A 24,211-nucleotide genomic window follows, 5' to 3' on the forward strand; every position below is an offset into this window, starting at 1 on the left:
CAGTTTTTCCACACAAGAATCAAAGAGAATTGCATATGTGTACACACACACACACACACACACACACACACACTTTTCTTTCATTGCTTTGGAGGAGGAATGATGCAGAGTGATCCAAATATACTGCGGATAAAAGAAAAAAAGTATTGAATAGCTCAGTTGGATGTGAGCGGGCTCTTCCTGTCTAAGCTGTGCTCTAATGAAGACCTGCAGTGGACACCACAGTCTCCACGCAGTGCTGCTGATTCACAGCACTCACAGTTCCTACGCTGGAAGGAGGGCTCTTCTCTCATTTCTTTCTCTTTCTTCCTCTCTCTCTTTTCTCTCTCTCTCTCTCTCTCTTTCCCCTCGCCTCCTCCTCTCATCATCCTCCACAGCCGGGGAGTCATTGTGGCCCTGTGCGTGCATTGTTTGATTTTGTTATAGAAGTAAATAGATGCAGCAAACACTTGACACCGTTGTTAAACAGAGAGCGTCTAAATGTCTTCTAACTCAACATCAAACACTATGCTAATGTCTGTTGCATTAGTGATAGGGAGCACAGCAGAGAGGAGGGAAGTATACACAACCAACACAGCTCAGTGCACAGCCGAGCATGGCACCAAACAACACAGCACATCACAGCCCAGCAGCACACATCTAGTGTACAATAGAGCCAGATAATGAATATAGAGGAGTGGTATGAAGAGGCTCCTTCTTGATGCTTGCTGTGTGTTGGAGAGGTTTGGCCCTCTCTGGATACAAGAGCAGGGACACTTAGAAAACACATTGGTGCCACGGGTGACGTGGAATAGTTAGATACACCTCAGAAATTTGTATAACATGTTGCAACCATGTTATACAAATGTTAACAATATTGTTTTATGCTGGTTTTTTGAAAGACAAACACAAAAATTCTATACGCTTATATATGTTTCTTATCAGTTTCTTATTGATCGGAAGAGTGGTCTCAGACTAGCCTGTTTATACTGACAGGCTTTATATGATGTCATACGTGGAAATTCAGTATATGTCGCCCACATACATTTGCGTTACTGTCAATTCATTACATACACTTTTCCATTTCAGTGCGACATCCTGCTGTTGCTCTGTTACACTGAACTTATAGGGAATAAGTCTGGGTGGATTTTTGATCACAGACGGCACATGACATAAACCCTAAAGACCAATGTGCTAGTTATAGATCAGGTGTATTATTAAGACCAGAATCAACAATGAGTCAGTCCATCTCATGATACTTTCTGACTTCTCCATCCTGTCAGTGGCACAAACCCACTGGTTCACGTCTTTAAAAACGGGTCACAGATATATAGTTTCTAGAAATATAAAGTAGTATAGATATGTCATTTTTAGACACTGGGCACCAGAGGTGTTGTTATGATTTGTGTGCCATCTTTGAATGGCACACAAATGTGTAATGTGTAGTGTCCTTTATGTGATTAAAAGTGACCCTGCTGCTAGCTTGACATTTCTAGTTGCTATTGAGAGTGAAGTAGGGTAGAATACATCACCAGATCAGCTGCAGAGATGCTTCAGACAGGTGCTCCAGGGGAAATGCTTAGCCCATGTTCTGCATTAATATCACAGTGAGCACAGACTAGCCAGACCAGCAGCTCTCCAGCGGTGCCGTCACATAGCTATAATTACATGTAAGGTGTGCCGTGTGTCAAAAACATTTTAGGGGCCTTTTCTTCACCAGCCTGAGCTTGAAGGTGAGTCAGTGTCGCTCTTAGGTCCTGACTCTTCCTCCACCTGCACCTCGTTGCCTCCTTCATCCTGTTTGTTTAAGAAAAATCTTCTCTTATCCACAGCCTTAGCTCGTTAGCTGCCACCAGATGCCAACAATAGCCCTGTAACTGCTGCTGTCTCTCTCTCGCTCACTCTCTCTCTCTCTCTTGGTCTTGCACTCACACAAAATGTGCACATGCCAAGAAGTGTGAAGAAGATCTGCTGCTTGAATGACACAGAGGACCCAGACTGTACTTGCGTATTTGATCAGCAGTTTCAAGTTGTTTTCAAGGGCTTTAATGCAAGATCTGAATGACTTATGAACAGATTCAGGGCTATTTTTTCTCTTTTATTATTTTTGTATAAAATAAATAAATAACTACATCTTTGAGATCATAAAACATGATGGCCTCATGACACCTGACTGGGCACAGTCGTATTTAGCAATTTAGATTTACATTTTCTGGCAGCAGGATGGTGTATGTAAGACTGAGTTAGAATAAACTACAGTGTGTGTGTTTATGGTAATGATGGAAAATGTTGGCTAGTGCACCAGTTTGGCTCACTGATATGTTTTTAATAGTTTTTGGATGACACTCTATGGCACAGGGGCCAGGCTTTGGATACACACACAACACTTGTTCGTCATGAGTTTTGTCGACCATAAAAAACAGGAGGGAAAATGCTGCCAGCCTCATTCTTAGAGGCTGGGGTTTGGTTAAAGTACCCTGTAGAGTTTTTGACCAACAGAAGTGCTCTGGAGTCATATTTTTAAAAACCACTGTTTTATTTGTTTCATGCAAAAGGACGCACATTTCATGAAACATTTCACGTTATAACATAAAACCTAATTATCATGTTAACATTGTCGTGGAACCAAGAGGGGGCTGGTGATGTGTGAAGTGATTTTTGTGACACTATACTGTATGAGAAGGGAGTGAATATTTTTTTTCTGTTTTAGCTGTTGCACTCTGGAGACGGGCCCTGCGCACTCGACTCACAGAGATCATTGTTATTTCTTCAGCTCGAGGGACAGCTCGTTTTGAGGAAAACTAGGTTTTAGGTGTTGTCTACCTCACTACAGCAGGAGAGAGGGGTCATTTGTGTTACAACAGCAGAATCTTGCCATATCTCATCCCACGGATAAAACAGAACTTGATTTAATCCTGTAAACGAGCCATATTCCTCAGTTTATTCTCGGCACACCGTTTCCTCATTTCAAACATGAGTTTGAAGTTACCACGTTATTTCACATTTTAACAATATAATTTATCACGTTATAACGTGAAACTGTAGAGGAAAATTTTAGTGTGACTTGTCTTCTTTTTGTTTCAGTGGGTCTTTTTGTGTGCTCTCATATAGTACTTTATCGGCATTCCTTTCCCTTTTAATCGGGTTTTGAGAATTTACAGCTACCTGGCTGTGCAGCCTGAGATCACCATCTGTCAGCTAGGGGCAGATACTCCCACATCCTTGCTTGCTATAGTATAAGAGACTGGAATGTTTCACTTCAGGGCTCTGTTTAAGTTTTGAATGTGTTGAATAAAACCCACCAAAGACATTTATGAGTCTTTATCTTTTGTTTTTTAGGATTTCCACAACAATTTGGCAACCGGGGATGGGATGTCACAAGTGATATTGTTTTGCTCTCCAGGGCTCAGAGGGAAGACTGTACGCACAGCCTGGAGAAACCTCCTGTTGATAATTCCTCCCCTGCAAAAAGGAAGAAGAGCTCAGCCTGAGACTGGGACAGACGACTCACTGCTCACGTCAGAAGAACAGAAAAACATCTGGGAAATCAACGTCAGATTTCTACTACAGAAACGTTTCATGTTTTAACAATATAAATCATCATGTTATAATGGAAATGTTTCACAGTATAACAATAAAGTGCTATACTGTTATATCGTGATAAGTTTGTATGTCGTATAACATGAAAATATATTGCTATAATGTGAAAAACATATTGTTATAATGGCACACTTTTCATGTTATAAACTAAAATAAACTCTTTTTTTTCTGGCATGGCAGCAGTGCGCTTCCGTACATCCTGGCACGAGCATAAGGGAAACAAAACACAGATCCTGCCGATGGTTGCTCCACTGATCACAGGTCAGACATGTGCAAAGAAGTGTAGAAATGCTGTAACATGGGAAGAAGTGAAGATGATTCAAGCATAAATGCATGACCAATGTAGGATTTAAAATATTTTTAAAATCAGCTTGGTAAATGTCCCATAAGGAGGAAAACGCTCTGAACATGTGTGTCAGACATCAAAGACACACACTGTTTTTGAATATAAACCTAACGGTGTGTTTTCAGTCAGCGTTGACTTTTTCAGTATTTAACCGTGACACAATCTTTAAAGAACCTTTTCAAGTACTCCGAGTAGTTTTTTCACATAATGTTAAGCATCTTCCAGGAGTGAATGTCAAAAGGCGAACAAGTGAAATGTGTCAACATGTTATAGATGTGCGATATATCCACTGAGTTTATCCAGGTAGGGAACTGTATATGTTCAATAAAAAAAACAAAACACTGTGGGCAAATGAGTTGTGTAAGAGTTTTTTTTAAGAGACAAGATCACCCCCTTATTCCGCTCAATATTTCCCTGAATGGGAACTGAGGCTTGTTGTATGTGTGTTTGTGTTGTGTTGTGTTACTGCAGTGTGCCCATCAACCTCTGTTGACCTCGTTGTTTTCTTATCCATTCACACGTGTTCTCCTCAGACAGGTCTCCCTGAGCTGCCTGCTTTTATGTGTGTGTGTGTGTGTGTGTGTGTGTGTGTATGAGAGAGAATTCATGACATCCTGAGTGATGGTCTGACAGGAGGTATGATCCTCTCAGAAGGCTTCTGCTTTCAGACCCTGCTGTCATCCTCCACTCGTCCCTTCTCTCCTTTTTTTCTTCAGAATAAAAAGGAGAGTGGTCCTTCCACCCCCCACAACCCTCCACCTCCTCTGTCTGTGCACTTTCTTCTTCACCTCTCATTTTTTGCTATCTCACTTACTTTCTTCTTTGCTTCTTTTCCTGTCTCTTTTGCTCTTCTCTTACATCCTGCATCCCTCTTTCTTTCTTCTTTTGCAATGATATTCTATGTATGGTTAATTCATTCTCACAAGAATTAACTTATTCTTTCTTTATTTTACAACAGAAAACTGAGGGACAGACTGCACCTGAAGAGAAAATAAGACATATCACAGAAATGAAAAGAACAAAGGGACTGAAAATCTCATGGCCGCTACACTAAGCTTTGGATTAGTTGTTTAAAAATGATTTATTCCTATTCTAATCACAGTTTTCGGCCAAAGTAATGCAAATCAAACTATGAGTTCACAAATAAAACATTTCCTCATGTTCCTAAAGTAATCCACAGAAATAAATATAAAAGACAATAAACTAAAGGAGATGTTATGTTTCTCTTTTTACGCATGTCCACACCTCGAGTCTGCTTCACACACCACAGAGCCCTCTGTCACTCTGATTGATTGTCAAATGGTCTTTCACTGTGGACTCTCCCCACGTTGAACCCCTGTCTGTATTCTATGCCTGGCTTTCTCTTGCTCCTGAACCCACCGGGGAGGAAGATGACTAATAAATTGACCAGTCTCCCTCGTCCCAGTGCTCCTAACTGAAAGTGATAGATGGGAATAAATGGCCCATATAAAAGCAATGGGATTCATCCACTTGGTTTGGTCCATCATCTATGCCATGTTAGATCTCAGCGTGTTGCTGTGATGTGTCTTAGGAAAATGAAGGCCATGTCCATGTAGAGGATGGAGAGAATGATGCTTCATACACAGACAAGTGCATTAGTACAGACCCACACTCCACGCTAACGTGTCTGTGCCAAACTGAAGGCTTTTTTTAAAAGATATTTTGTTGGATTGCAGCAGCAGGGCCAGCCCTATTTACGTGGATGTTGCTGACTGAATGAGATCTGGGGTCGAGTGACAAAGCTACACCATTGGTCAGCCAGCTGAGTGTTGGGGTTTCCCCATTGGTTGTTGCTCTTTTAAAATGATTTGGTACAAGCAAACAGTGTAGTCCATCTTGGCACCTTTGTAGCTACTTAAACAACTTTTCAGACGTCTTTAGCGATTTTTTTTCAAAAAAGCACAGAGCCACAAATCCAGTGACTTTTTGGACAAACCTACTTTGCACAGAAGAGAGTCTCCAGTGTTGCTCCACAAGTGAGAGGTTGGGCTTTCCACCTGAAGACAGGCCTCTTCATGCTGATGTGAATAAGCCTCTAACTTTCTCTCTGAGTGATCATTTTACAAGAACATATAGACAAAATCACAGCACTGTCTTTGTCTTTAATTTACGCCTTTGGTGATTTTGTCAGATGATGTTATAAAATCAGAATTTTTGCAGCAGCACAGACGCACAAAAGAGGAATGAAAGAAAGAAATGTGAGGACCCTAAAGTTAAATTTTAGTCCACACTAGACGACCTACCCACGACATATTAAAGATTTATCCCAAACTGATCATGACTTATACAACTGGTTATGTGAGGTTGCATCACTGCTGACTAGCATCTAACTAAATAAGTGTCTAACTAAGTGAAAGTTGTATTTCTGCATTCTTGCATGTATGTTCACGTTAACTAGCAAGGATACCTAAGTTTGCACATTGGCCAATCAGCTTCTCCAAATAATGACATAATGAAGTTTATTAGCTTCTTGCCTCTTTTTGTTTTTCTTTTCTTTTGTTTGCAAAATTGGTCAGAAAAACAGCGGCAACATATTCTCATATTCTCTAATAAAAATGTATGACTTCAGCGTGGGTATTTACAGATATATTCAAATATATTCAAGCTTTCATATTCTGCAAACAAAGTAGATATTGCTTCATTAACTCAGCTGCTGCCGCCATACTCCATCACTGCCACTGATGTTTAGGTGGCTGCTGTATCATCTCATCTATAGGGACCGACCTCTTACTGAAGGGGGAGGCAGAACATTTTATGCAGTGGATAAAATTGTGAGGCTCAGGAGAATGATCCTGAAAGAGACACAACTGCAGATGATTTTTTGTACCCAAATGAAGATATGATTGTCCCAGATCATTGGCTCACCACTGCTGAGTGCTGTCTGTTCACAATGAACACTTAAACTAACAAGGTAAGGTTTGAGGGGATTCACATCTTACTGGTGTACCCTACATCGCCATGGTAACTTACGCTGCACATGTGACCTGCTCAGGACAATTCGAGATAACAGATCGATGTGTACAAAAACACAGCCTGCTGACTAATCAGTTCTCTTGGAAAATGGCATCATCATGCCTAGAAGATCCAGAGGAGCTTTTGGTGCAGGGATCGTGTTTTTTCCCTGTTGGCTAAAAGCAGTGTCAAAGCCATTTTATTGTGCTTGTGTGTATCAGTGTCATCCTAACAGAGACTGACTGAAGGACTAAAGCCTTGTATTTCCAAGATATGAAAGATAAGACAGCTTAGTGCTTCGAATCATGTTTTAGTTTTTTTTTATTTGCTCCCAGGTCTGTTTGACTTCACCAGGATTGCAGCTGAAAGAATAAAGCTAAACTTGTAATACACTAAGCAACACATTAATTTAAAGGAATACACAAAAGTTATTTAAGGTCAGAGCTCGTGCCATGATGTAGGAGCTTTACATGATACTAGTCTATTAACTTACACCTTTACGTAGTCTGCAATTTTTAGCCAGCTCTCCTTCCTGCATTTTGTTTTTAGATTATGTGTTTAACTTTTCTTATTATATCTTATATATGCTGATCTGCTGCCAGTTGACTTGTCCATGGCGACCGCGCTCGGGAAAACACCTGGGTCAAATGACTCTGCAGTAGACACTGGTATTTATTGGCTTCAGCTCTGATTGGCAGTGATGTAAACATAATGTCCGGGTGAACACGCACCAACCTGGAGATGAGACGGGACAGATCTGTTTTAGCAGCTTGCACGGCGGCTAGCAGCTCACTCTTTCTCCACTGCATCTGATACAATGACGTCGCTCCTTGCAGTTGTTGTTGTCTGTTTAAAAACCTGCTTTCCCCCCATACTTTTGGTGTAAAAGGGTATTTGTAATGCAGGCCAGAGTTTTCTTACCCACTGAAGAAGCAGTGTCCTGGAAGCAAATGAAGCTCCCAGCAGGAGTCTGTCAGCTGTCTGTCACCCCCTCCTCTTTTACAGCTTCCCTGCAGCCCCTCCTCCTCCTCCTCTGTCCTTCCTCCACAGAGGGGTTAATGGCCAGGCTGTGGCTACACCCACATTTATATCCACATTTTAACATGTCCTTTAGGTCTTTTGCTGAGATAAAAAAAAGGAGGTGATTTGACAGTAACAGAAGAGACTTCAGTTCAGGTGAACAGCAGAAGAGCAGCTGGGTATCTGGATGCCAAGTTGTTTGTTGTGGCTGCTTTAAAATGTAAAGCCAACTGGACTGATAGGTGAGACTGCTTGTGTGTGAAAGTGCTGTGTTGCTTGTAGTGACAAACTCACAGCGAATAGCCACTTCTCATGGATCATTTTAGCGTCTCTCAGTTGGTTTTTCTTTTTTGGTTTTCAGGCCCCCATCTTTACTGCAAAGTTAACTCCCTCGTTTCTCATCACCAGTGTTTCTAGCAGCAGTTGTTTGAAGAAAAAGCTACGGTAAACTACCTGCCCAGTGCCCGACGGCAGACTGACAGTGCTATCGACCCGCTGGTGAACATCCAACATATCTGCGACACTTGTTTACCGACATGTTCACCATATCAATTTTATAGGGTGATAATATCTCAATTGTGTGTTTAAAGCTTGTTTCCACTGCTGTTCATGAGGTAGATAAAATGTTTAGTAGATTACAGTGTCAGTATCTAATCCAGACCAAAGCTTTTGTCTCTTAATTAACACCATTTTATACCCAGCTACACGTGCAAACAAAAAACTAAAAGGCTTATGGCACTGTGTAAATAAATTAATTAATATATGCTTGTATTTCAAAATACAATTTTTTTGCAAAATCTGCAACTAATTCACTAATTTAATTTCTGTTTGTATTTTATTGTATTGTATTTCAGAAAACACACAATGCTTGTAGATGAAGCTCAACATGAAGTTCACCCTGCTGCAGTGTCTCAGTGAATCCACAGTTGAAAGTCAATGATAATTCACCTCAATCAAATACAGATGTCAAACAGAAGAATCTTCTTCGCAGTTAAAAACTGTAGAGTCATAAATTGGGTATAATTTCACACAAAATCTTGACTTCCCTATCTGCTCTAATCCAGCAATATGATTTAAAAAAATCACAAATTTAAAGTTAGTCCCAACAGAAATAGAAGGATTTGAAAACAGATGCAATACTGAAGAATGGAGAAGAGACTTATATATGTTTCAAGTGACAAACATGCAGATGGAGAGAGGAGAGGTGAGAAAGATGGACAAAGCAGGGGGAAAGGAGAGAGGCAGCTGGTGGGAGAGGCCAAGCAGACAGGAGAGAGGAGAGAGAGACTTATTACAGTCACAGACTAATTACAATGCACTTACCAACACTAACAGGCACACGTCTCCACCACAACACTCACACCTGAGACCTGCAATTGGCCGAAAGGAGGCCTAATTTCAGCCAGCAGGAGGTCTGCAGAGATCCTTTAATAAATAACAATGCCCCCGGATTCAGACATGTGCACCTGCGCCAATTAACAGGTTACTAATTGGCCAGTACAAAGTAGGATATAACAAAAATGTCTGTTCGTCTCAACAGACTGATTGATCCACAGGGGAGAGAGACGCTGTTACTGTGTGTTGTGACAGTTAGGAACTAATTAGACATTGTTATAGTTTAGAAGAAAGCTTGTTAAATTTGGAAGAAAGCTTATGTTAAGATAACAGTTTGACATTTTAAGAATTACACTCATTTGCATTCTTACTAAAAGTCAGATGAAGAAATTGATAGCGCTCTCTCCTCCTGGATCTGGATGTTAATCGCGTTAATGTCAAAACTGAAGTGATGTTTAGCTGATGTGTAGTAGAGGTTGGGTTTTGCTCACGACCAGAATGTCAATATTTTTGAGTCAACATTACCTTGACATGAGACATTTGGAAGACGTTGGATTTTGTTTACTTAACAACACAATTTAAAACTAACAAAATATCAGCGTCAGCTGTCGCTATTGGTATTAGACATTGTCTAAAAACTAAAATCACTTTTGATATCATTTGTTTAATCAGTGCACAAACACTAATGTGAAACAGCACTTTGTTGTTACAGAGTTACAGAGGTAGTGAGTTTGTCAGGCAACTAGAGAAGACGATGTACAGGAAGTACGGGGTACACACTAACAGTTCCACCTTGTTACTCCCTCTAATAGAGATGGTCTTTTTTTTTTATTGCTGTTTGTGTTACACAAGCAAGATATGTATTGATTCAGCTTTAAGTGTATTTATCTTTTTTTTGCATTGAAGAGAACCAGGCTTTCGCCCTCCTAAACTAAACTATTTGCCCCCTACCTACTTAACACCTAAGACTTGAGAGATTTGAAAGCAAATATACAGAACTTCCAAGATGTGTCAGTACTCTTTTAAAGTTTTTTGTTTATAAAGACTCATTTTTTGTCACTTGTATTTGACTTTTACCAGGTTGGATTATTTTTGACAGTCGACAGTGAAGAGGCCGACAGGAAATATGGAGGAGAAAGAGACTCCAAACAAAGGACTCCAGCTGGACATTGTGGTTACGTGGCTGTTTCTGAGTAGGAACCTGTTCTTTTATGATGATTTCTGATTTGCTGTTTTGTATTCTTTTTCCACAGTATGAACATATTCTGTTTTCTTCCAAGTTCAATAGGTCAGCACAAACGCTCTGAGGGGATTTTACAAGGCAGTGTAATAACTGTCACGTCCTGTGTGTAGCATATACTATTCTGTATTTGAGCCCTCGCAGACTTGTACTGCATCTGTACTGTAATAGTACTGGATTTCTTTTTTATTTGCTGTATGAAATATTTGATTTCCCTCTGTGGAAACCATGTTTTATTTTAAACCCCCAAATAGCACTAAGACAAGAAAATAAAGACCCAACAAAATTAGCGTTCAAATTGTTTGTGTGATTCATTCTACCCTCAAAACCACTGATATGTCTCTAGCCCAGTGCATGCTGGGAAGCTCCCACCCCTTGTGATCCTGAAAAGGAAATGAATGGATGGATGAAAATATCAGGTTAGGTTTAGTTTTACAGTCTTTTGGCTTGTAAATGTACACGTGTAATATGTTATGAAACTGATGTTGTTAAGATATAAAGTATTTAAACATCCTTGATGTTTCTCATTACAGTAGTATAGGCCTAAGTATACCAAAAGTCAAAATGTTCCCTGGTAATGCCAGAACAAATGGAAACCACAGTCCTAATGTGTTTGTTTGGTTTAGTGTTTCTTCTTTCCCTGTTGTGTATTCATTGTGATCACAGGCCTGCTACAGTATGCAGTGCCCTGTCTCTCTCTCTGTTTCAGTTCCTTCTTTATCCCTCATCTCCAACATTTCCAGTCTTCCTCTTGTTATGCGTCATGTCTCTATCTATCCATCTATCCTTGCACGCCCCGTCCTGATCCTCTTCCCCCTGCTCCTCTTATTAATTTAGCCAGTTTCTCTTTTTTCTCTGCCATCTTCCCTCTCTTTCACTCTCACTGACTCCTTTTTCTTTTTGCTTACCACCGCTAACTCTCTTTTTTTTTTCTCTCTCTCTCTATCTTGTTCTACCCCTCTGTCACCCTTGCCTTTCTCTCTGCAGCTGCACACTTAAAGGCCCATGCTGCATTATCCTTTTAATAAAGGTCTGGGCAGGACGCAGAGAGGCTGAGGACGAAGACTAAGACGAGGCCGCCGCTGCCACAGCAGCCTTCAAACCTCATTAACTTTTGTCTTGTTGCGGCAGTCTCACGCACGCACGCACTTGCACATACGCACAGGCATGGACGCTCCCACGTATACATGTACTCACAAACATGTGTGCACACAAAAGCCCGAACAAACAATTACACACACATCTGTCCATCTTTAGCTCTGAAGCCGCTCTCCAACTAGACTATATGATAGATACTTGAGCAATATTTGAGTCTCAAATGTTTGCTTTGATTTCCAGTGTGAACATTATGGATGAGTGGATGAGTGTCAGTATCAAATCAAAGTGAAGGAAATCACTAATACCAACAATCCACACTGTGCGTTTGCAAATGGCTTAGCTTACACATGAATCATTACTCAACGACATGCTGAGGTGAAGTCAGATGGAAATGAATAAAAAGCGTTAGCAAAGGGTCAGTTTTCCTGTAAACACAAATGTTCAGGCCTAAGACAGTTATTATACTTTTACCTTGGCAACAACTGCTGCTGGCTTTTCTCCACATAATCAATTCAAGAGTCACATTGTTGCGCTGATGTAGGTCATTGAGCACTGCGACTAATACTGTGTGAATTTGTTGCTCAGTAGCTGAATTGGACTGAATGAATCATTCAGACACATGAGCCAGTCAAAGTGCGACTGAGAGTGGTTGTGAATCAGTCAAAATGGAAAACTCCACTGGGTAGTTTCTACATGTACCTGGATATATATTTATAGCCCAAAGCCCATTTTGACTTGCCATAGCTGGAAAGGTACAGGTGTTCGGCGACTAATGACATTAACAGTGGCTCTGTTCTCTTCAGGTTTCCCAGTGATTCAAGCTATGATAGCTAAATGGAATTCAGCCATCATTCTTTTTATTATTTACACCTGTGCCTTTCCTATTGTGACATGGGCTATTTCTTTCTTTCTGTATTTCTGTCCTTAGACCCTTTTTTTTTTTTTTTTGGTTGCCATGGAAGGCTGCAGATGCAGCGCCCTCTTACAGACCAATACAGCTTTGTGGCTACACAGCATGGCCATCGAGCTTAACTTGCTACTGAAAGGACAGGGAATCCTCACTGTGCGATGGGGCTTGTGGCGGGGAACTGTGTGATTATAACTACAAGGACAGGTGCAAGAATCTTGTGGTTATTTCCAAAGACTGTTTACCGCTGGTGGAGTTATAGTTGTGAGATGCTGGCCATATTATCGGCTGAGGGAGTTTGCTGTGTTTATTGAAGCAGTTTACCTGAGATAGGCAGCATCAGTGATCAACAACGGCACACTCCAACAGATTTTTCAGCATTGTTGACGACTTCAAGCAAGAAAATTTTAAGACTTTTTTGCCAAAATTCCACCAACACGTCAAGTTTGCTATAAGAGGAGGGAACGCAGTTTACACAACTGAGGCTAAAGATGGATGACATGACAGCTCTTCAAAAGTGAAGCCAAAACATCATGACCGCTCCCTGGTGGCTGGATGCTGTACTGGTCATAAACCCCGCCCCCTCCATGTTGAGGAGTTAGACATAATAAAAAATTCAAATACATTTCAAACAGTTCAAATACATTTTTTCCAAAGATGGTTTCTGTCATTTTAGGTCGTTCTTAACATGGTGATGTTTGTTCACGTGTTTATTTTTCTGATAATTTTGATTTCAGTTAGTTATTGATACTATAAAACAGGAGTGTGACATGTCAGCTGGTGTATGGGTGGGACCTCCATACCAGCTCCACCCACTGATCACTACTCTGCAGACTCTGGCTTCATATGACGTCATCAGCACAAAATGACAGCACCTGTTTCTGGGATACTTTGGCTTCATTTTTGTACAGTGGGAGGAAGTGGAGATGCTTCATCATTGGTTTACACCCAAGATGTTGCTGCTGTTGGGGCACAGGTAGGAGCAATTTGGTTATTGGCTTATCATATTAATGATTATCAGTGATAATCACCAATATATATAAATGTTTACTACAAGTAGTAACCTCGGGGCACCACCCTGTCACCAGGGACCAATGACCAAATTGATGGCTCAGAATACAGTCTCAGAAGGTTGGTTGAAGGGTCAATTCGAGCACTGACTGTTGTGAATCCAGCTGTTATCACAAATATAGTCACAATAATCACAGACAACGACGAGTTAAATTATAACAGGATTTATTAATAAGAGTAATAATTATTCAAAATAACATCACTTAATATTAAACCGATTATAATTCAACTACAACTAAAACAAACATTGGTTACTAACTAGATGATTACAGGCAAAACACATATGTACAACCGTGTGTGTGTGTGTGTGTGTGAGTGTGAGAGAGAGAGAGAGAGAGAGAGAGAGGATGTGACGAGGTCACGTGAGTGACGTGTCAGTAGGAACCAAGATGGCGGCAGAGTGAGGTACTCGCTAGAGCCAAGATGGCGGCTGGCCGCAGAGTGTGAATGGCGTGAACACGAGAACAAAGGGCGGGGCCTTGAGCCTTACGTGTATGACGCGACCACACTCTCGGGCCTGAATGAGAGAGAGGTGTAGATGAGATGTGTGATTGGGAGGAAAGAGGGAGAATAGAGGTGAAGAGAGGAAAGAGTCCACAAGAGATCGTCACCACAGTTAATAATCACCACAACATCACCACACAATAACGGAGCCAGAGAACCGAGCTCGTCTGGTCGGATATTGGTCCTTTAACTAGTGATATTTGGCTTATTAAGCTGATCACAGTGAACGATCTAAACAACAGGATCTGCAGCACTTATAAGTCAGATAGCAACAATACAACAGCTACACTAACTGTGTTTCTGCCCAGACATCGGCCTCTTACTGTGAGCGGCTCCGGTTCTCCGGAGTCAGAACAGAAAGTCTCTGGGTCTCCACAGCTCGGTCCTCGGCCGGAGCTCGGTCCTCCAGCCGAGGACCGACCAGACGAGCTCGGTTCTCTGGCTCTGTTATTGTGTAGTGATATTGTGGTGATTATTAACTGTGGTGACGATCTCTTGTGGACTCTTTCCTCTCTTCACCTCTATTCTCCCTCTTTCCTCCCAATCACCTCATCTACATCTCTCTCTCATTCAGGCCCGAGAGTGTGGTCGCGTCATACACGTAAGGCTCAAGGCCCCTCCCACTGTTCTCGTGTTCACGCCACTCACGCTCTGCGGCCAGCCGCCATCTTGGCTCTAGCGAGTACCTCACTCTGCCGCCATCTTGGTTCCTACTGACACGTCACTCACGTGACCTCGTCACATCCTCTCTCTCTCTCTCTCTCACACTCTCACACACACACACACACACACGGTTGTACATATGTGTTTTGCCTGTAATCATCTAGTTAGTAACCAATGTTTGTTTTAGTTGTAGTTGAGTTATAATCGGTTTAATATTAAGTGATGTTATTTTGAATAATTATTACTCTTATTAATAAATCCTGTTATAATTTAACTCGTCATTGTCTGTGATTATTGTGACTATATTTGTGATAACAGCTGGATTCACAACAGTCAGTGCTCGAATTTATCCTTCAACCAACCTTCTGAGACTGTATTCTGAGCCATCAATTTGGTCATTGGTCCCTGGTGACAGGGTGGTGCCCCGAGGTTACTACTTGTAGTAAACATCTATATATATATTGGTGATTATCACTGATAATCATTAATATGATAAGCCAATAACCAAATTGCTTCTACCTGTGCCCCAACACTGCTAATATAAGAGCACTCACTCCACCATTAAGACTGTGTGGTGTTTGTAAGTCTGTTATATGCTGTATGTCAAGCAAGTGTGTGAAAATGACAATAGACCTGAACCTGACCGGTTGAAAAATGAATTATTATAAAATGAGTTATTTTGTAGAGGAAAAGTTTTGGCCTACATTATTAAGTAAATAAAAATATATAATGATGGATAATGTAATCATAAAGTAGCATAAAGTATAATACTGAGTAAATATTAGGTATAATATTTGAAAGAGCTTGGAGTGAAAAGTTTAGGAAGAAGTTGGGATCTGAACCACACAAGCAGCTCAGAACCATGAAGATCCCCCAGCACCCTTTACAACTCCACATCTTGCTCAGATGTGCAGAAAAATGATGTTTCAGTAACATTTCAGTCGTATTTTCATTCAGTCATGTGCCATTTTATTCTGCCCCTAAGCCTGCAGACAAGTCAAGATGATACGATATTGTTGAACATTTGAAGTATTTAACAACTGGTGTAAAAGCAAAGAAGCAGTGCTGCTTCATGATTTTGGATTGGATTTTAATCTCTATGTTGCTGCAGGCCAGTCTCCTGAGTCACAGTGTACTGTTGCCTAAAGCAATTACAAGTACATACAGTAAAAAACACAGGAGGGGATTTTAAAAGGGGTGTCAGGGTTGTTTGTGCCACTCAGTCACCCGCTAATGAGTAATCAACTTTCACAGCTTGAGTGTTGGGGTGGTAATTCGGGTTGCACACCATGTTCCCGAACCATGGAGTAGTGATTCATTATCATGGAGATCTGTATAATCAAACAATTAGTGAATTTCTTCTCATCAACAAGGCCTGCTCCCTGTCTGATCTGTTCCTCGGTGACGGGGGGGGGGGGGGGGTGAAGGGGATGACAACTGGCTGCCTCCGTGACGTTCCCTGGCTGTTTTCCAGTTCAGGCCATTGTGAGGGTTAAACAGCTCTGATGAATGCTCACACACTCTGTGGATGTGTCAGACTGAGGAGGTAAACCACTGGGACATTAATTGACAAGATGGTAAAATATGAGCAGGGAGGGGGGGGGGGGGGGGGGGGGCAGAGAGAGAGAGAGAGAGAGGAAGGAAGGATTGTTTATGAGAGATGAAAGCTGAGAGAAAGAGAGGCATCTAAATGTGTCAGCCCTTGTTCCTTGTTTGCAGCTTCTGAAAACAGATTCATTTAAATCTTTATGGAACTGGGAAATGAAAACAGAGCAACATTTTCACAAGTTGGTACATTTTTAACATGTCCTGTTATATCTATTGCGACTTGCTCCACATTAGCTTCTTTTTTTTGACGAGCACATTCTCTAACTGGGTTTAAAAGATTTGATTGATTTAGATGAAACAAAATCTATTAGTCTGACCTTTTTTCTTGAGATCATTAAAAAACCAATTAGTCACTTTCATATAAAGACAATGTTTTATTACAATCTGACACCAGTATTCACTCTTCTCCACCCCCAGTGAGTGGTGCACGTTTACCAGCGAGAATCATCTGGCAAACGTGATGTCTTATGTTCGCTGCAGCAATAACAGTGATTTGTTTGGAATCAACAGGAAAATTACAGGAAAAGACACAGTCTTTCACATAATCACCCACAAATCGCTGAAAGAACAAATGATTTTTTTATAGATTGCACAAGCTCACACTGGTGACCCTGTTGGTCAAATCTGAGACCACTGAATGAGGCCTTATAGATTTAAAGCAAATCTAAAGAAAAAGAAACAGCTTTGAAAGGGGAATGATATCTGAGAAAGTCAATGTAAAGCTTCGAAGAAAAACAGCTCTGATTATGGAGCTAAAAAGAAACAACAACACAACAGATTTTTTTTGTTTTTATGTTCAGAGCTGTACACCAGAGAGGAAATGTGCCCGTTGCCCCCCCCCCCCCCCCCCCCCCCCCCCCCACCACACACACACCTATGTGTGCTGAGTGGTTAATCAGATTTCTCTGCAGTGTCCAAAGGTAACTGTGCCAGGCAGCAGGTAGTCATTACACAAACACACAGCGCCTCTCTTGTGCCCACTTGGCATCAGATCTGAGAGAGAGAGACAGAGAGAGAGAGACACAGAGAGAGAGAGAGAGAGAGAGAGAGAAGGGAGAGAAAGAGAGATAGTGTGTGCACATTAACTACTCAGTTTTAAAGTGGTAATCTGTACGTTCTTTACTTTTTTTTAACTTTAGCAACTTCTTTTGTGCAAAGTACTGTTAATTTGTCATCAGTGAAGTCAAATGTTAAGGGTGTCCTCCACAGGAGAGAGAGAGACTGAACACTGTATGAAAATGGGTAAGGCGAAGTGGCTAATATGGTTGTAACCATTCCTGAGTTGTTGTCCAAGTGACTTGTCACAGGTGATGGTTTCATATCATAAGTGGTGATCTCTACTGAACCATGCTCAAAGGTATGGAATTATCTTATCTGATCAGTGTCCTCCAAATTTGGTTAATATGGAGGCTCTAAGAAAACATGGTTTATACTGACTGATATATGAAAACATTATAGGGCAATTTCAGTCCTATTAAATGGTCATGCTTCAAGTTGTTCTTGCCCTTTAGACAGTAGTCTAACCTCACTCTAACCTTTTACTCAGAGTACTACTCACCCACCACCCAATGAATTAAAAAGATGACATCACAGAACTTACCCCATGACAGTGTGTCACCAGGCAGGCTAAGCTTATTTAAGATGTCATTAATTTGACAATGACAATAAGTGTGTTATTTTCATGGCTCCACAGTATTAAAAACCCCAAGGAATAAACCATGCTGTATTAGGATTCAGTCATGAGGCACTAGTGCACTTTTATTATTAAATGTATTTGTAGCCCTGATAATATAATCAAAACATCCACATGATGCCTCTTTATTAGTTTTGCATGAAAACAATATCAGTCTCTGTCAGTGAATAATCCAGAGCCGAAATCGGTTTTGTTTGTCTCTGTTGTGATAAATAGTGTTTCATAAAGTGAACAAACCTCCTCATTATTCCGACTGCAGTGTGCGTTCCAGTGACATTACACTGTATATTACTTATCTGGGAAAAATAGGCTAACTGGGAGACATTATGCACATGATAAATAATGTATTGGGTTGGCCAAATGTGGGATAGATGTGTGTGTCTATGTGAGAGAGAGAGAGAGAGAGAGAGAGAGAGAGACAGAGAAAGACAGAGAGGGAGATCTAAAACGACGTATGTGTGTGTGTGTGTATGTGTGTGTGTGTGTGTGTGTGTGTGTGTGTGTGTGTGTGTGTGTGTGTGTGTGTGTTACAGAGGTTTAGAGGTCTGGTGTGTTTTTGTGGCTTATTGCTGCCGTGGATGAAACTTGGTGAACACACAGCCGAATGGAAAATGAACAAATGCATCATGTGTAAACATCTGTAAATAGATGATCTCTGTGTGGCATTACTGGCTCAAATTCTATCACAACACAGTAAATTTACTAGTAATCAGTCAACATTATCCACAAAAATATGAATCCCACTGGATAATCTCTTATTTATTGAGATATTCAAGTATTTAACCATAAGAACATTACTGTTGCTTTACTAGATGGTATACAGGCTGACAAAACTGGATGGATGGATATGTGTGAGGCGTGGTGGCAGATTTGAATGTATGATACACATACAGCCTCAAGAAACAAACATATTCATCCTTGTAATAGTTCTCTAGGATCAGCTCAACAGGCTGGTGGGAGTTTGCTGACGCTGCACCATATTAATGGCACTAGTGGTCAACATTTCTATAATATGTTATTCCTATATAACATTTCTTTCTAGATTGTTTTCTTGCCAAACATTTGACGTGTCAGGTAGAAAAGGAAAGTAAATAATTTAAATGAATCATGGCTGAATTCTATTTAGTTTTTTAAGTGTCAGAGTAGTGTATGTACACCATAGTTATTATTTCATTTCTGTGTTGATGTGCTAAATTATAGAGCCAATGCAAGAAAAAAAGTCTCAATGTTAAAACCATTGACAGTAGAGTAAAGGTGTGTTTTATTCTTGTACAGCAGTTTTAATAGCATCCATGAAAGTTCCCTTACTTAACCTTTGATGGTGTAAAGACAGTAATACATATATGGAATATACTGTATATGGCCTATATACATATACTTGAGTAAAGAATATGTTTTAAAAGACGTCTGCCTACATGTTTTGCTGCTTGCTTGCACCACCACATGAACAATGGAGGATATCGAAGGGATACCAAAGAGAGAAAGATCTGCATCTCCTCAATTTACCATGATGTGGTTTTGTTGGTTGTCACATTAGAAGTACAGTACAAGATGCCAGATGTCAGACAGCTGCTTAGCTGTTCAAAAATGGTGGATTTGTACAGAACATCCAATCTCACACACAGATGTAGTACTAACGATTCTCCCCGACCAATCAGTAGTCTGCAGTGTTTTCACATCACCTTGAGGCATCGCCTAAGTTTGCTTGGAACCTTGGCAAAAAGAAGTACCAGGTACCAGGTGCTATCCACAACTTTTGCCCCGTGGGAAACCAAGAAAGACGTAAAAGACTGCAGGTCATAGGTAGTCCAATGCATATCTAATAGCTTATCTACATGAATCCATTGCACCCTGCTGTGTTCCAGATCATTCTGGTCAGCAAACACAACCAGTTCGACAGTACATTCATATGTGCACATGCACGGTCTATGCAGCAATGCCACACCTTGTCAGCAAAGGAAAGCCAAGCCAGCCAAGCTGTTAGCTGATCCAGTGGGTTGCCAGGTAACATGCACAAGTTACTACCTTGGTTGAATGAATAGTTAGCTTCTCATTTGTAATGGTTTAAAACTATCCAAAGCTTTACAAGAAGGCTCAAATTCCTAGAAATGATCATTACACAAAGCTTTAACAATTAATAATGTATCTAAATACAAACTCTGGAATCTGCACACCTTGGGTGCAGCCTCCGCAGCAGACTCAAGGAGACATCCTCAGTGTACCAGGGGTGTGTGTGTGTGTTTTATCTACTTTTTTCCCCCTCATCTCAATAAAAGTTTTGGTTGTATCAGCACAAATTAGCATTGATGGTACCTAGCTAATCTCAAACAGCTGCAGAATGGAGCATTAGGGAAAGGGTGCAGGGCCCCGGCCCATCTGTGGAGGGACTGACTCACGGTCCCCTGAAACCAACATCACTTTGGCCTTGTCAGATGGTCCCTGCAGTGTGTGTGTGTATGTGTGTGTGTGTGTGTGTGTGTGTGAGAGAGAAAATAGTGCGCTGCTGTGTGTGTATTTGTGTGCGTGTGTTGTTGTAACTTACAGAAAACCTTGTGTGTGAAATAGCAAACTTGAACACAGTGAGTTGCTGTAATGGTGGATAAGCAATTCTCTGAAGATGCTTCCCCCTGCAGACCCACACAGCTGTGATCAAGGTACTTTTAACAGAGATGACAAATTATTTCTCACTACATTTCCCATGAATTATCGCTTTTCTACTCATATTGGCTCCAGTGTTGTCACTATTGTCCCCCTTCGGTCCCTCTGTGCTAAATATTGTTCTCGTCAGCTCCCTTCCTCTCCCATTCATCTCTGCAGTGCCCCTCTTGCTTTTTTTTTGTGTCAGTCTTATGTATGTAGAATAGTTTGAGGTCTGTCATCTGTCTCTCCTGTCCTACCCTCATGCTGTCTGTCATGCTGCAAATCAGCAGCTGTTTGCGTTTTCAGACCAGAGCAGATTTATAATAAGAAGAATGATCTTTCATCCCAGTTCACATTACTGAATGGTGGTTTTACACGGTACACTTACTTGACACCTCTGATTAATAGTGTCATGGAAATACATTTTGAATACAGACATGCAGAAAGCTAATATGTTGCCATGGCGAGAGCAGCATTTCAGTGGAAATGCCAATGGCTGTCTTCTCGGTCTCTGTAAATCTGATTTCCATCCTACGCATGCAATAATGACATTATATTAAAATCAACAGCACAGTACCAGGAAGTCTCTCTGCCCATTCTTTGTCTATGTTCCGGACAGCAGTCCTCTAAAAGCTGTCTCATGTGTCTGGGTGTCTTCATGTCAGACCCGAGGTGGTGCAGAGGCTCCTCTGAGTGTGGCGCCAGTGGCCGGACGCCCTGTCAACACTGACGGCCATGTCACCAGCGCTGAAGAACTATAAGTGCTGCTGAGGCACGCTGATGAAAACAAGAAGTGGTCCCTCTGTACAGAGGAGACAGATTCATAAAGACAGTGGTCTGGGTCTGAGATCAATGTAGAAAAACAAAATCTCCCCATTAATTAACCCAGCGATTTATATGACAAAAATCTATATCTATGATCACTCTTACTGGACCTTTTTCACAGTGACTTTTTGTACTTTTGTTCAAATGCCCCCCCTATAGTAGGACTATAGAGTGGAAATGGTATCTCCATCTAATTCCCCCTTTGTAAAGACTTCCATTTATTGATTATTATATGCCATCACTGTTATTACTACGCTGAATGTTTATTGTATTATATAGATTTTCTTTATGCTGATTGTGTTACTGAAAGAGGAAAAATAGACTTTTAGGGAAAATGAAAAATGTCTAAAACAAAACTAAACAAAACAACAAACCCTGAAGTAAGTGAATAAAAGAAAAAAGGGTTTGATCTGAGTTATTAATCTTTCATTACGTCCTTCTTGCAAAGTTTGAGTTGCTTTGGTTTTCAACTTGTAGCCTCATATAAATGCACATTATTTTTGCCCCTCTCTATTTCCACTTGACAAAACACTATTGTGATGCATAAATTAGGGACATTGGCTCAGTAGCAACAATACGACTCTGATTCTAAAAAATGAGCAGAATGCAAAATGCAAGTGACAGGAAAGTTGTGTTTTCTGTTTTGTGCAATTTATTGAACTTAAACTATATTTACATAATATTAAATTCATTTTGTACTTTGCTCTTTTGCACATTTAGTGCAAATATTTCTCTGCTATGCTATGCTTTTTAGATCCATTACACTTAACGGATCCACAGTCTGCACTCACACATTGAGCCTGTGTAGCGGAGAACACTTTGAGCCGTCTTCTATTTTGCTTTAGCTGTAGTTTTGTAGTTTTGTCTTCAATAGAAAATTTTACACAGCATGAACACGACTGTGCAATAAAGATATAAAATTAAACAGAAATACACAAAGAAATGTGAGTTTTCTTTGAAAACTAAAATAAGCAACACAGACTAAAACAAAATGAAACATTAGTTCAAGTTTGTTTAGCAGTTCCTCCTCTCCTCTCCTCTCCTCTCCTCTCCTCTCCTCTCCTCTCCTCTCCTCTCCTCTACCATTGCCCTCCATCCTCGCTCAGCCCTTCACCATCCACAGAGACCATTAGCTTAATGACACCTGAGGTAGGGGCTGCAGCAGCAGGCTGCTCCCTCTCTTTGCTCCTCCAACTATCCCCTCTATCTCTCTCTCGCTTTCATTCTCTGTGATATTCTTTCAGTCCTGTTCATGCCATCTCTGTTCCTCCCTTATCCTCCTCTCTTTCTGTCTGTAGAGTTATTATTTGATGCCTATTGTACCTACCAAAGTTGTGCCACAGTAGCACAGCTCTGCTTCTCAAGCAACTCGGGGGACAGACATTTCATTTCCGCCCTCTTAACGAGTTGGTGCTGAGTGTGTGTGTGTGTGTGTGTGTGTGTGTGTATGTACAGGAGCGATGAGGGGAGCTGGTTGATGGGGGGTGGGGAAGCAGGCTTCATCGTTGTCCTCCTCCTCCTCCTCCTCCTCCACACTCTCAGACAGAGATAATGGGGGAGCAGATAGCAGCCTTGGAGACTGCTGTGGCTCCAAGCACAGATATGGGCCGATAACGGCTCCACCACCTCGCCTGCTGCTGCTGCTGCTGCTGCTGCTGCTGCTGGTTGAACTGTGTAGAATGCTGCTAAATGCATGCATGCAGATGTATATGCATGTGAATGTGTCTTTGTAGTTTTTTGCCCTTTTTTGTTAAATTCTTGTGTCCTACATGTGCTCCTCTAAAGCGAGTGTGTGTTTGTGTGTGTGTGTGTGTGTGTGTGTGTCTCGCTCTCTCTCTGCGTCTCTGCAGCTTCCTTCATCCCACCAGACATTCCTGCCTCCTTTTTATGGCCAGAGGAACAGCTGGCCATCCCAGTAGGGCATTTTCACAATGAGACAATCACAATATATGAGCCTAGTGCCACACACAAACGCAGAGGAGAGCACATACAGTATGCAGACACGCATACGCACTGTCCTGGCTATTGCTAATATGTATCCTGTTGTGCTGTTGTGTTACAGCACCATCAGAATCTAACTGCCGGAGTGGGTCAGCAGAGCAAACGCATTTATCATTACTCTTTTCTATTTTGCTGCTGAAGATATGAGGAGGCTTTTCATTGTTGCAGCTCAGTCCAGACACATCACAGCAGCTTCAGCCTTGATTTCCGCTGCAGCGCTCACATCTTTTTTTGATGAATGGCAAAAGGCGAATCTTTTCGCTGTACTTCACACAATGTCCTTGTACAACAATCACATCCTGACAGTTCAAATGAGAAAATGATTAATAGGTCTTGTGATTAACATAATGAGTTATTATCCAGGACAGGTAGAGAAATTATTTCATCAAGCCAAGCTATATTTATCTTTGTTCACCTATGCACCTGCTCATTTCACAGCATTTTATTCCATGTGGGATTAGAGTGTTTTTTCATTCGTGGCCATGTGCTGATTAGTTTTGAACAGTAGGAATATGATTGGGTATAAATTGTTTCCTTTCGTACATGAAAATACATATTTATGAGTGCCTGTGCTCAGCTTGAAATACATTTGACACCACTCTATCTTTAGACAGTCTTTCTCGACATATTGCACATGTAACACTAAAACTGAACACTTTTATTTTCTGGTACTGATCAGTTACGCAGCACTTACAGGAAACATGTGCT

This window comes from Trachinotus anak, unplaced genomic scaffold (assembly GCF_046630095.1).
Source record: "Trachinotus anak isolate AG129_WGS33_773 ecotype Australia unplaced genomic scaffold, CSIRO_AGI_Tana_v1 ptg000032l, whole genome shotgun sequence".
NCBI lineage: Eukaryota > Metazoa > Chordata > Actinopteri > Carangiformes > Carangidae > Trachinotus > Trachinotus anak.